Source organism: Equus asinus, chromosome 7, assembly GCF_041296235.1.
Source record: "Equus asinus isolate D_3611 breed Donkey chromosome 7, EquAss-T2T_v2, whole genome shotgun sequence".
Lineage (NCBI taxonomy): Eukaryota > Metazoa > Chordata > Mammalia > Perissodactyla > Equidae > Equus > Equus asinus.
Genome location: NC_091796.1, coordinates 3,932,232 through 3,946,444, shown reverse-complemented (window position 1 = coordinate 3,946,444; position 14,213 = coordinate 3,932,232). Strand labels below are relative to the sequence as shown.

Genomic DNA, 14,213 nt, shown 5'->3' with positions numbered 1-14,213 from the left:
GCACAAAACCTGGTCCCTGTTACCTCCCTGTCCTCATCTCCTACTAATCAGTGCATGACCCAGCCCCTGTTACCTCCCTGTCCTCATCTCCTACTAATCAGTGCATGACCCAGCCCCTGTTACCACCATGTCCTCATCTCCTACTCACCAGTGCATGACATGGCCCCCATTACCTCCCTGATGTCATCTCCTATTGACCAGTGCATGACCTGGCCCCCGTTACCTCGTTGTCCTCATCTCCTCGTAAGCAGTGCCTCAGGGCCTTTGTACTGCCACTCCCTCTGCAGAAATGGTCTTCTCCCAAGTATCCACTTGCCTAGTTTCCTGAAGTCCTCCGAGTCCGTGCTCGAGCCCGAACTTTTCAGGGAGGTCTACAGGGACCCTCCGTATTTCACACTGCAGCCTCCCCACTGCCCTGAGCATCTCCAGTCCCCCTGAGCAGCCCAGGGGCACTTCTTTGTTCCCCCTGCATTTATTGCCTCCAGTATACTGTGTCAGTTTCCTAGGGCTGACATAGCAGAATACCACCAACTGAGCAGCTTAAACACAGAAGTGTATTGTCTCACACTTCTAGAGGCCAAAGTTCCAAGGCTAAGGTTCCTTCGGAGGGCCATGAGGGATGGACCTGTCCCAGGCCTGTCTCCTGGCTTCTGGGGGTTGCTGGCAATCTTGGCATTCTTCGGTTGGTAGACGGCCTTCTCCCTCTGTCTCCACATTGTCTTCCCTCTCTGTGTATCTCTGCGCCCAAATTCCGCTTTTATATGGACACCAGGCATACTGAATTCAGGCCTGCACGGATGACCTCGCTTTCACTTGATTACCTCTGCAGGTAATCACTCTGAGGGTCACACTCTGAGGGACCCAGGGTTAGGACCCCAAGTTCTCTTCTCTTAGAGGACATAATTGAAACCATAACACATGTAATATGTTCATTTAATGTGTTTAATTTTGTTGTCTGTTTTCCCTTGCTAGAAAGTCAGCTCTGTGAGGCAGACAATTTTGGGTGTTTGGTTGTTGATGTCATTCTCCTGACATAAAGCAAGCTAAGCATTTAGAATACTGATGGGAGCATAACAGATATCAATACATAGTTTTTAATTGACTGAATGAATGGACTTCATCACCATTTGCAGACGAGCTCCGTGCCTTGCCCAAGGTCCTGCAGATATTTAATCAGAGTCTGGACCCAGGTCTCAGGCCCCCAACTCAACACGTGGGATCAGGATAAGTCACTGATTAAATGGCCTGGTGGTAATAGACATGATGAGATGATTATCAGATGGAAAATGTGGGCTACAAAAGCCTAGGAATCTGGCTAACTCCGAGGCAAAACTTTTCTGGGCTCTGGTTTCAGCCGGTCATTTGGAGACTTGGAATCTCGTGAGCTCATCCTGCTCAGTGTCTCTGTGTTAATCAAACAGCACAATAGTTGCCTGGATACCCTCCTCATCTCATCAGCCACAGTGGCCTGTTACCAATTTTCAGAAAATGAAACGAGACCCCTGAGGACTGTAATTTGGGGAGTGCAGTAATTTAGGAATGTTTGGAGGGATCTGGAAAACCTGTCCAGCCAGTTCGTTCACAGGCACAAATGGCAGGAGGCCCGGGTGTGTGAGGATGAATACCAAGGGCTGTGCTGCCCTCCTTATCAGTCTCAGGACCAGGAACCTTTGTTTGTTTACTCTCTTAGATAAACTCTTGAATCCTTGGGAATGCTTCAATAAATCTGTTTTCCTAAATACTTCCTTCTTGTTTATAGAACACCTTCAAAGGATGTGACAGCTTGTTGCAGACAGAAACAACGCCTCACTCCTAGCAAACCCCGTCTTCTTCCCTCGCCCCAAAATAGTTCTTGAAAATGTGAAAGCCCGCTAGTACTGATCTCAAGGCTTAGCTGACGTGGACAAGCCTCGCTGAGATTCCTTTGGGTAAATTTTGCATATTCTAACTCAAGATCATTTCATGAAAGCTCAGCTCACTCCTCAATTACATTTGGATTCCTTAACATATTTCAGAATACGGCCATAATATAATGTCTATTTCACCTGAAAACCTCGAAGTTATTTTTATTTTTCATCATTATGAAAATGACCCAATAGAAAATTTCAATCATTTTGCTTTCTAGAAACAGGATTTTAGCAAATTGTATTGATGTGTTTTTCCCAGTCACAATTAGTCCAGTGTCAAACCTAGTTCTCACACATGGATTTTTATAGTTCCCAGGTAGTTGGGTGTAATTCCAACAGCCTTGCCTTTATTATCTATCTAATAGATTATCCTGCTTCATATCTCCGTGGCACCAGATGGCATTATCTCCTTAGACTGGCTGTTGCCTTGTTAATACAGAGTTACCTAGAAACATTAAAGGTCAGGAGGATACCATATGGTCCACTCCGTCCTGCCCTTTTATCCCAGGAAAGGCCAGATCATCATCTGAGTGTCACCTCCGCCAGGAGCTGCTTATATCTGATTCTCCTTTAGACTCGTTATTCCACTTCTATTGAAATACTATAGCCAAGAATGCCTTCAATGTCTACAATTTGGCCCTTCTTTTTATAGTCCAAACACCTTATCTTATAGAAAACTAAAACGTAAGACAAATTTTACCTGTTTTTTTAATAGATGCTGCTGTATACTTGTTTTTATAAGTTTTTTTTCTAACAATCCTAATATACTTTGCTGCTGTTTTTAGTTATGGTTCATGTTCCAGGTCTACTGTGCCATTGGCTTGTAACTATCATTTGAAATCTGGGTTGTGTTTGTGCAATCTATTTGCGTCTGTCAAGGATATCTGGTCCTGTGTCTTGCTAGTTGGGTTTAACCCTTATTTCATCTTTAAATTGTTGCCTCAAATGTCTGCCATTCAAATATAGAGGCCTTTACCTCCCTAATGAATGCCAGTTCTAATAAGATAAAAGCAATTTGAACTGTTGACTTTTAGGGAAGAGCTTCTGAAGGAGAAACATCCTCGCTTGGAACCAGTAGTCATCAGTCCCAGGAGAATTGCCACAGGAGTTCTTTCAGAAGTCGATGCAATACCAGAGAGGCAGCGAATCAGTAATTCTGGTACTGAGCCTTTTCCTCTTCCGGAGCCTCACGCACGTTCCTGGTGAGTTGCTAAAGCACCTCACCTCACCTGGCAGCACCTTGTAATCCTCTCTCTCTCTTTTTTCTTTTTTTTTTTTCAGCTAAGTAAATTTGGATGAAAATCTTGATTCTTCTTAAATCTCTCTCTCTCTCTCTCTTTGAGTCAAATTAGGTCAGATTCACCCTTTAGGGCAGCATGTTATGGTTTTTAGCAGATCTCACTTAAACTTCTTTTTGTTATTGTTGATTTATAAGCAGCTCTTGAAGTTGTGGGAAGTATTTGTTTGTTCCCATTAGTTTGGATTAAATTTTTCTTCCCTCCCTCTTACCTTGGGCTTTAAAGTCCAGACCATAGTTGAATTTTTACCAGATATAATTAATAAATAACATATGAAATGACTCCATACAAAATGAGCATATAAATCAGTTATTAATCTCAAGTCTCAAAACCCTTCGTACATCCCTCACTCTCAAGCAGCTTAGAAATTCTGTTTATAATTTCAGATACTTTCCTTCATATTCAAGGTCAGTTGGTGCCCCATTTCTCTTTTTACGAAAGTCATCTGGCTCCATTCCTGGTATTTCGTAAGCGCCAGAATCATGAGACAAGTTTTAGACCAGAACTCAGACAATTTTAAGCTGTGCACCTTCCTGTAGCATTGCGCTGTCACCTATATGTTATCCTTGGGGTTGTTTAAAAGTCATTTGTAACCAAGACATTTGAAGATTCTTTTTCAAGATGCTACAAATAGACTCAAAGACTGCAGAGATTATGAGGAAATACTCAAAGAACACAGGATTTACAAAGGCATTACAGAGAGGAAAGAAGATCCGAAACACTCCTAATGTTTCCGTGTTATCCGGGGATGGTGGTAGTAATGAAATCTGCCTCCTGGGATTGGCATGTGCTGAGCAGATGGTCCCATGAAACACTTATCTCAATGCAACAGGATTCAGTAAATAGTATCATTGCATGAATCTAATGGTGATTGCAAGGTGATTGTTATTATTCCCATTTCACAGATAGATAAACTGAGGCACAGATAGGTGAAAAGACTCCACTCAACTCAAACTGAGTCTGTGAAAAAGGCAGGACAAAAGCCCACAAATTCTAAATTTTATCTGATTTATACACAGTACAGCCCAACAATATAATACAATATGTATTACAGACAGAAATGAGTCTCCTGGTTATCATTTCCCCAAACAAATAGAAATGAAGTCATTCAACCCCGAAACCCACATAAGTGCAGGTAGATCAAAGCTTTTCCTCTCCAGGTATGGTCAAGGAGGATGGCATCCTTGATCCAGGCAACACAAGGATTCCGATGGCACAGACTGGGGCCAGGCTAACTGACTGAGGGTGTGGCATCCCTGAGAAGACGGGTTAGTATGAATGCTTGATGTTTCAGATTATTGAAATAAACCTCTGACGTTCTTAACACTTATCTAGATTAAGCCCCACTCCTGAACCCCTGCACGCGTCTCCAGCTCTAATAGCATGTCAGTAATGGTGACCAGTAAATTAACCCTGGAAAACACTTATTGATCTCTACCTCAGATTGCTGACTTCAAAAAAATGTCATTGTTTCATCACATACACTGTTCTGCCTCATTAGCTGCTGTCACTGTGTTCTCGGGCACCCAGGGACTCATTATTCGTGACACAGTAACTCTGTGTGAACTTGCCGGGTGTTACCAGACCCAGACAACAAGTGGTTCTCATCCTGCCATCATCTGCCCCCACAGTGGGCGGAAGGGGTGCCCAATCCTGATCCCTAGACCAGTAGAAAAAGAGCCTGAAACATCCAAGGATGATCCAAAGCATCCATTCTCTTCTTCAGAGCCTAGATAAGTACCTGAGCTCACGTCTCCTCAAAGGCAACTTTCAAGGCCTAATAAAGCTCCTTTTCATATAATAATTGGCATCTCCTAAGCTCCTGTTGATGACCCTGCTCACCCCAGGAACGTTTATAGTAGAAGTTGCTGAGCTCCATTAGACGATTCTTAATTAGAGAAGAACTAGACAGAGATCTAAAATGCAAATTAGAAGGCCATGAGAAGTGGAAATCAGACCAGGTCATTAAGGAGCAGGTTGGGAAAGAGCCTAAGTTTGTAAGAACAAGAATGTGAAGGCAAAAAAGGAAATTCAGCTTCCACGGACATAGGAGGCAACGGGAAAACGTAAATTCTGGTATATGCAGGATTTGTCATTTATTGGTACATGGACAGGCAAGTCATGGAAGGCAAGAGAATTTTTACTTCCCTTTTTCTTAAAATAGTGCCTGGGAATGGAAAAAATTTACCTTTTGTGATAGGTTAAAAGATCAAGCAGGAGTGGGTAAAAATGTGAGAGGGATGAGGCATTTAAATTGTGGAATTTGGTATAAAATATTTCAAAGGAAGATCCAACCTTGGGGAGTGGCCTTAAGAAGCAAACCCAGACACCCTCAAAGCAAACGGCCTGCTGTCCCAGCAGGTGGCCATCTCCTTGGGTGCTCACTCATGAAGTCAGGCATCGTCTCTCCCATGTTTCTGGTGCTTCTCTTTCAGATGGAACTTCTGCCACATCCACATTCTTCTGGTGATTAAGAGCAATAAATGCTTATTCTTGGAGGTTTGATTCAATTCTACAAACAGCCGAAAATCTTTCTCAACCAGTATTTTTGAACAATATGTGTGATGAAGTTTGGTAACGTGGGAGTTCTTTGGAGGGAGAGGGAAAATTGTTTGGAGTTTTTTTCCATAATGCAATAAAACTAAATTTTCTTTCATGATTTGTAAAATGATCCTAAAGGAGAAATGTAAGTAAGAGAAGTTTATCATTGATTTTAATTCCAGTTAATCAGGGTTTCTCTGCAATGGAGAAATATTTGAAAAAAAGTCTTCCCTCTATTGTCCGTTTTAGCATACATTTTTCAGAAGGACAATGTCTAATTTTATTTTCTGCAATTTGATTTCTACAGAAAAATTAGAATTTTTTTGAGAAAATTAAGCTTATCAAAGTTTTTGAAAACGTGACTCATGAGAACAGGTTAAAGGAGGTGGGTTTAGTTTAAATGAGAACATGCTGAGAGTGTGTCAAGTGGTGACCCCCCAGGACGCAGGCTTGGGTGGGGAAACGAGGTGGGCAGGAGAGCTGGAACTATAACTCTGCATTGTCACTGAGCGCAGAATAATGGCACTGTGCACGAACACAAATGACAGTTATGGAAAATTGAGCCCCTATGAGGAGAGCAGTTTCCATCCTAGGAAACACTTAGCTGCTTGCTGAGCCCCTGAATGGGTCTGGGGAGGCCCAAGGTAAGCCCAGAGTAGAATTTGAAGGTGACAGCTGAGAGGAGGTCCCTCTGCCTGAGAGCGTGGGATTGCTTTGGCAAGTAATGAGGACCAGAGGAGAGAGGTGGACAGAGAGAGATGATAAGAGGTGGGGTTCCAAGTGGCAGAAATAGCTCAGATGCTTTTAGAAACTAGAACGTCTAACCTGAGATATTGAGAATTGTTTCAAAATTTTGACTTCAACACGGGTTTGAACAGCGGAGCATGGGGTCACTGCGAGCATGGTGAACTGGCTGCCACATCAGTCTTTCAACTCCCCATGCTGTTTTCTACAAATGGATTTTTCATGAGTTTGGAGAGGAAATTTTTTGAAAAGAACTGCCTTCCATATCTAGGTTCAAGTAGCAGAAACTAGAAGACGAGGGAAAATGATCTATAAATGGACTAGTTAAGCAAAGTTAGAACCGGAAGCCAGGACGCACCGTCAAAATTGAACCACCCCAGGAATGTTCGTCTGTCATTCTTGAAAGGTTAGCGTACTAGTTTTCTACAAATTTCCACGAACACAGGAGCCTAAAACAATACTTATTTATTTCCTCACAATTCTGTAGGTCAGAGGCTGGACACGGGGTCTCTCCAGGCTAACATCAAGGGCTGGGCAGGGCTGCATCGCTTATAGAGGCTCCGGCAGATTCTGCTCCCAACTCAGCCAGGCCGTTGGCCAATTCACTTCCTTAGAGTTGGGGGCTGGGACACGGTTCACTTGCTGACTATCACCCATCTTTGCTCCCAGAGGCTTGCAAAGTTTCTTTTCAGGCTTTCTGTGCTCCTTGAGGTCTGTCTCAGGCCGGGGCGTGTGGGCCCTACTTCTCCGAAGTGGCAGTGTGCAGCAAGTCCCTCTCATGCTTGGAATCTTTCCCACTTCTTCTTCCAGCCAGAGAAAGCACTCTGCTTTTAAGGGCTCCTGCGATTAGATTGGGTCCATCTGGATAATCCAAGATAATCTCCCTATTTTAACGTCCTTAATATCGGTTACATCTGCAAAGTCACTTTTGTCGTGAAAGAAACATATTCATAGGTAGCAGGGGTTATGGCACAGACATCTTTGGGGGTAAGCCATTCAGCCTACCACAATACTCAAATCTTTAACAGTTGAAGACACCTTGAAGCTCCTAAAAAGGTGGCCAATTAGGCGATGGTAGAAAAGTGAGGGGAAAGGAAGAAGTGCTAAAAAGTTGAACGGGATAGAGAAGCAGGCAGCACAGTCATAGAAATCAAATCCAGGAGAGGCTACTGGAGCAGCTTGCAACAAGGTGGGCTGAGCTCTGCATGGCTGCAAGTGTAACCCCGGCACCTGTCGCACAGGCGACCCTACTCACAGCATTTCCATGTGTAGGGTGGCACCAGAAAAATGTGAGCAGGGAGGGGAGTCTTTGATTTTATTATTCAACTCTTACAACTCAAATTGTGGGCCCGCCCCCTCTTTGAATCCCGTTAAGATATCCACACACACATTCACACCTGCTATGAAATTTATTTGCCACGTTTTAGTTCACAGTAAGTTTATGGCTAAGTTATAAACTCTACAAACAGGGAGTTATACTGCAAATTTGAGAGCCCTTTAACTACACGGTAAGTGTTATAATGACAGATAGGGTTGACTGAAGACTATATCTTTTCTTTCAATAGTATGAGGTTTACCTTACATTTATTTTCATTTAAGTTTGCAACATTCTTTTGCATTAGCTACTTTTTTGTGTGGTGAAGAGAGTTTTCCTCATGTTATACTACAGTTTTCATATTGGCCGAATCATTCTTTTGAGAGCAGTATAGCTTCCAGGTCAGTGTTCCAGAATGCCTGGCCAGGTCAGGCCAATCCAGCCACTCCTTTTCCTATGGCATCAAGGCCCCCAGTTTCCTCATCCCTTCTTTTAATTCTTTATTCCAATATAAATACCTGTGAATGTTTTAACTTCCCTAATTCTCCCTTTAAATAATGTTTTCTGGTTTCTTTCTAATTTTCCAAGTTGAGAAGCTAGTAAATATTTGTTTTCAGGTTGCCTATCCAAAAGCCAATCCACCATTAATAGAACATTGATATGCTTCAAACTCTCAAATACAGTATTCTAGAAGAGAACATGCACCTTTCCAAGTCTGTGCATATATGCATAGCTGCTTCCACTATTTTTGCCTAAATGATAGAACAAATTAATTTAAAACAATTTCTATCAAACTTTTTGTTTTTTCAAGGCATTGGCTAACGGCCAATTAAGCCCATCAAATAACCAAAGGGATCATGGACACACCTATTAGACTCAGCTGGTGAATTTTGGCCGTATTCCCTGATGTATAAATATTGCCTAACCACTCTCTTTATTTCATGTTCCAAGAGGAAAATTTTCTCCTGGAAAAGTATATAGATTTTTGTATAGTACTATAATAAGAACTTTCTTCATATGCAGATTAAGTATAACATGTCTACATTTAGAAGGATTAACAGTCCACATCTTCTTGCTTAGTTGGCACCGATGTAAATGTGTATATTTAAGAGCATATCAAATATTCTTTGCAGGAGTGTACTAACACCTGCTGTTCATGATATCCTCGGAAACCTTAATGACCCACTCTTGAATATACATCTCAGAAGAATGTAATGATACATTTGGTGTACAAGGTTCTGGAGATAACCTTCTCAAACTCCAGGAAGGAGCAACCAAACTCATCACTCTGAGCAAGAAGGAGGATTGAGGTAAACAACCTACTGTGTGTAGTAGAAGTATGAATAGACAGCAGGCACAATCACGAAAACCTCTGGTCCCAAGCAACAAATCTTAAATTTAAAATTAAAAACAAGTCTTAAATGGCCAGTTGTCAATTTCCTAAATAATATGCCAACTAAATAGTAATAGGACACAAAAAACATCTGGAATAGTCACCAAAAAGCCTAATAGCTGACCACAAGATGTCAATGTTCGGCCATGCCTGCCCACAGCGATTGCCAGCTGAGTGACACTACTTAAAAGAATTGAATAATTGGAGAAACTGAGAAGAACTGGTAACCAGCTTGAAGAAGAAGCCATAATTATTTTGGAGGGATTGTGGTGGAACTCTTCAGGGAACCACAGAGCATGGGCATCATTGGGAACAAACCCCATGATTCCCCATCTCGTGCCCATTAGATGCAAGAGAAAGAAAGTGCAAGGAAACAACTGGAATGTACTAAGAAAACGTATAAATGTAGTGTTCTTGGAGATCAAAAAAGTTCATCTCATCCTCCTATAGATCTATCTATCCTCGTTGCCAATGTGGGTGCTTGATTAATCTATTCTTAGAGATTTCCACAAATAAGCTAATTCAGCAACATTGGAGTTTATCAAGCCTTTCCATTGATATGAAAGTTTTTCCCTCAAACAAGAAGCTTAGATGTCAGTGGGATAGATCACTGCTCCAAGCACCCGGTTGTAGGCAGAGTGGCTCCCCAAAGATGCTCACGACAATCCCCAGAACCTGTGTCTATGTTACCTTACACGGCATGAGGGACTTTGAAGACGTGATTTAGGTTATAGATAGCAAAACAGGGAGATTATCTTGGATTTCCTAGTTTTACCCAAGCTATCACAGGAGCCCTTAAAAGCAGACGCTCTCTGGCCGGAAGCAGAGGAGACAGGCAGGAAAAGCTGTTAGAAGGGTAAGAAGGACCCACCATGCTTTGCTGGTGTGAAGGAGCAGCCACGTGATAAACGCAGTGGCCTGGGAGCAGGGAACAGCCCCAATGGTCAGCCAAGAAGGAAACGGGGACCTCTGCTCTGTGACCCCAGGGAAATAACCTCAGTAACAACGAGCATGAGCTTGAAGTGGACTCTCCCCGGGTCTCCAGACCAGAGCCCAGCTGGGCAGCAGCTGGGGAGACCCGAAGCAGAGGAGCCAGTCAAGACCCCTGGGCATCTGATCTCCTGGACATGATAGAGAGGTGTTGCCTTAGGCACCTAAGTTTGTAAGAAAGTTTTATGGCGGCAATAAAAAACTGATAGAAGGATTTTTGACAGTATTTTGAAATTTTCTTATTAAATAAGCCTTCTCTATGTACATTAGGAATTGAGTCCACTATTGGGGAAGGCAAGCTTATCTGACTCCGCACACCATCCAGAGCCAGTTCTTCGGGACACAGTATGCAGGGAGCAGCTGATATGTGTGCGTGCTGTTGCTGGGTGTGGTACCTGCAGGGGTCCTGAAGTCACAAGGGAGAGAAACAACAAAGAATCGTCACCCATATGGGGCACTTCTATGGCAGCGTTTAAGGTATGTTGGAAAGGCTATAGCATTCCCCTCCAGATCATCTCCTCACGGCCCCCTCTGTTTATTTACAGGATGATTCCACTGATCAGAGAATTTTTGCTTAATTCAAATTTCCTGTTGGGAAAGTGGGGGCTCCCATTTACATTTTAGCAGACATTTAATCAGTTTCTTTCTTTCAAACATCTAGAATAATCAGCTTCAAAGAAGTAAGGGAGGTTCTTTGGATCTGGAAAAAGATTTAAAGGAGAAGTTAGGTTGAAACCTGAGGCAGTTTGGGAGAGGCAGACTTGTAGGGTGTCACAGACCCTCAGCGAATTCCCAAGCACTGTGAAGGCGCTGAACCTCTGCGCGGGAGAAATGGAAAACCGGAGAGCAGGAGAAGCACGCAGGAGAAGGAGGTTGACAAGCCAGCCTGCACCAACGGTGCCATTTTACTTAGGGTGAACCCTCCTCTGGGTCAGAGCCTGGACTCTTTGCAGTCTAGCACCCGTGGACCCCTTCTCCAAATAATTTATAAACAAATAAAAAAGAGTGCACAGGATTATCAAGGAAATTAATTGCATTGAAATTCAGATATTACAATGTTAAAAAAAGTGTGGTATCATAATATACGTTTCTTTATTAGTGTTTTAAATAAATTGAATTGGTTCAAATAACCACACCAAAATTTCAAAATAGCAATGAGCTTAAATGATATTTCAAGTTATCTGCAACACAGTAACATGATATGGAAATGTCTGTGACTCTTACTGTTGACAAAATCACAATACTGCTGTGCTCCCACAGTTTGTGGCCTACATTCGTCATTGAAAGAAATGCTCCTTCTAGTTAGAGGCTGGTATGAAATTAAGATGTAATTTTTGCCCCTCCAAGGCCATGCACTCTGAATTCTCCTCAGGGACCCAACCAGCAGGGAGGAGCTCGGGGGAAGAACTCCTGACCCAGGGCACCCCAGGCCCAGGGCATCTGCATAGCACTTAGTTTGCTTTAAAAACTTACAATATCATGTAAACTTTATGAATAAAACTTATTGAAAAATAAATAAAATTTATAAAATTAAAAACGTAATTTGAAAATAAAGGATTCAGACAAAAGACGCAGCCTGGATTTAGCTAAATCACACAAGCAGATGATTTCAAAGCAGATTTTCTACGAAACTATGAGTCTTGTTTTCATCTGAATTGTGCTCTGTGCGGGGACAGTCATTCTAGCCAGGAGAAGACACATCTAATTACACAATGTTTTTCTCTTTCTATTGAGGGGGCTGATGAAGTTGTTTTACAGAGTTTACGTTGAAGTCCATTAATTCAGGTCAAACAGTGGGTACAAGGGAGGCTCCCTACAAATTCCCATCTTTTGGAATTTAAGGCCTTTGTGGAGCTGATCCCATAACAACACCTGGGATGAGATCGCCTACTTCCTGACGTCCAAGTTAGGATTTGATCCGCCACCCAAGACCCTTCCACAAGGCACTGCATTAAATTAAATATACATAAACAAGTTAGTACATTTTTCTGTCCAATCATCCAAAGGGAACAAGTACTTCAATCTTTTAAACATGAGCAACACATATTTAAGTGGCCCCCAAAGTGTTTTTTTTTTTCACCCCTGTGGATAATTATAAAACAATCAGGAAGTAATCGAGAATTTCTAAGTTATGAGAAATGTGTTCTCGTTAAAAATCTAGAATTTTCAAAGTCATGCAGAGATAAAGACACTGCTAGGCCTTCATTGAGTCATAATTGACATGTTTTTGATATTAGAGAAACATTCATTCCCAGATTTTATTCAGATCTGGAGATCCGTAGAGAAGCAAATAGAAACAGAAATGATTGCCATTACAATTATTGAAGATGTTGCAATTTACAGTCGTGAGCCCAGCACAATTTCAGACAGAGACAGGGACTTGCCTGTGATAGCGCCTCCCCAGGAGCCGAATGTGATACACATGAGGGTCAACAGACACACAGACACAGGCGCTGTGACAATGCAGACAGACGACTGGAGACATCTCAGTCGCCCTGGTTGCCGGGTTGAGAGGTTCCACCAGCCGTATTATACCTCTGTCGGAGGTCGTTTTTAGGTTCTTTTATGAAAATATATGCTTAGGTCAACGGTACAGCCAACTGCATCTTGTAGCTTGTAGTCTTTAGTTATCTATAAATTTCCAATTAGAATAGTTTCTTTGGTTGCTGTTGTGGTCATTTTTATTCTTCTGTGCCCAGAAGCCCTTTCCTCCACTGTCACAGACTGAAGGTGTCCCTTCAAATTCATATGTTGAAAACATAATGTCCAATGTGACTGGACGTGGAGACAGGGCCTGTGAGGAGGTGAGAAGGGTTAAATGAGTTCATAGGGTGGAGCTTTAATCCAATACTTTAATCCAATAGGGCTGGAGCCCTAAGAAGAGGAAGAGACACCAGAACTCTCTCTTTGCACAGGTGAGGACACAGCCAGAAGGCGGCCACCTACACGCCAGGAAGAAAGCCCTCACCAGGTACCAAATCAAATCAGCTGGCATCCTGATCGTGGACTTCTAGCCTCCAGAAATAAATGTCTGTTGCTTAAGCTGCCAGTCAGTGGTGTTCTGTTATGGCAGCCTGAGCTGACTCCTACACCCATCTTCTCGTAAGAGCACTCCCCTTTTGGGGGGATAGTTCCCTTCATCTCCTCTTGAGATTCTGATGAGGCTGCCAATCAAAGCCCCCAAACACCCTGACTATGGGTGGGAGACCAGAGAGAGATGTGGATCTGCCTAATTATAAGTCCACCACCATAGACAAATGGGAGGGAGGAGGACAGTGTTTCCCTGGGCTCGCTAAACTGGGTGATGGGAGCCTGTCTGGAGCTGTCTGAACCTTGCCCCTCGCTTTCTTCCTCTCCACCAAGCAAGCCCACTAACCATTGGAAAAAGGGCTGACCACACAAATCGAAAAGGAAGAGGCTGATGGATTGAGAGAGGGAGTGAGGGAGAAGGATGGGAGATTGAGGAAGTGAGGGAGAGAGGGAGGAAGGTGCCACAGCGGACACCTGGAGCTGCCGCAGGATCCTGAGAACTAGGGCAACTTGAAGAAATGTTTCCCTGACCTCGGCAACATCAACAGCTTTGATTGGTTGGCCTGAGTATTCCGTGGTTTTGAAAGAACATGAATGCCTAACAAGATGTACCTTGGCCACTTATTCGTTGGGCAACCCAAGCATTTGACACACTTGCTCCCTCAATGGCTATCAAAAAGGAGGTGGTGGGGCTGGCCCTGTGGCCGAGTGGTTAAGTTCGCGCGCTCCCCAGGCGGCCCAGTGTTTCGTTGCTTTGAATCCTGGGCACGGACATGGCACCGCTCATCAAACCACGCTGAGGCGGCATCCCACATGCCACAACTAGAGGGACCCATAACAAAGAATATACAACTATGTACCGGGGGGCTTTGGGGAGAAAAAGGAAAAAAATAAAATTTAAAACAAACAGAAAAATGGAGGTGGTGAAGCCGGCTCTTGGCTGAGCTCAGGCAGCAAGGGAAGACCACACTAGTTATTACCAGTATATTGATCAT

The 14,213-nt window shown here is 43.1% G+C and overlaps 2 long non-coding RNA genes across 2 annotated transcripts; both read left to right on the top strand.

Annotated features, from left to right (window-relative positions):
- Positions 1-2,821: 2,821 nt before the first annotated feature.
- Positions 2,822-7,025, top strand: LOC139045757 (uncharacterized). Its single transcript, XR_011504844.1, has 3 exons — positions 2,822-3,109; positions 4,366-4,473; positions 5,641-7,025. It is a non-coding gene; the product is annotated as an uncharacterized lncRNA (long non-coding RNA).
- Positions 7,026-8,964: 1,939 nt separating this feature from the next.
- Positions 8,965-13,329, top strand: LOC139045756 (uncharacterized). The gene is made up of 3 exons (XR_011504843.1): positions 8,965-9,115; positions 10,459-10,665; positions 13,104-13,329. It is a non-coding gene; the product is annotated as an uncharacterized lncRNA (long non-coding RNA).
- The last annotated feature ends 884 nt before the right edge of the window (positions 13,330-14,213 follow it).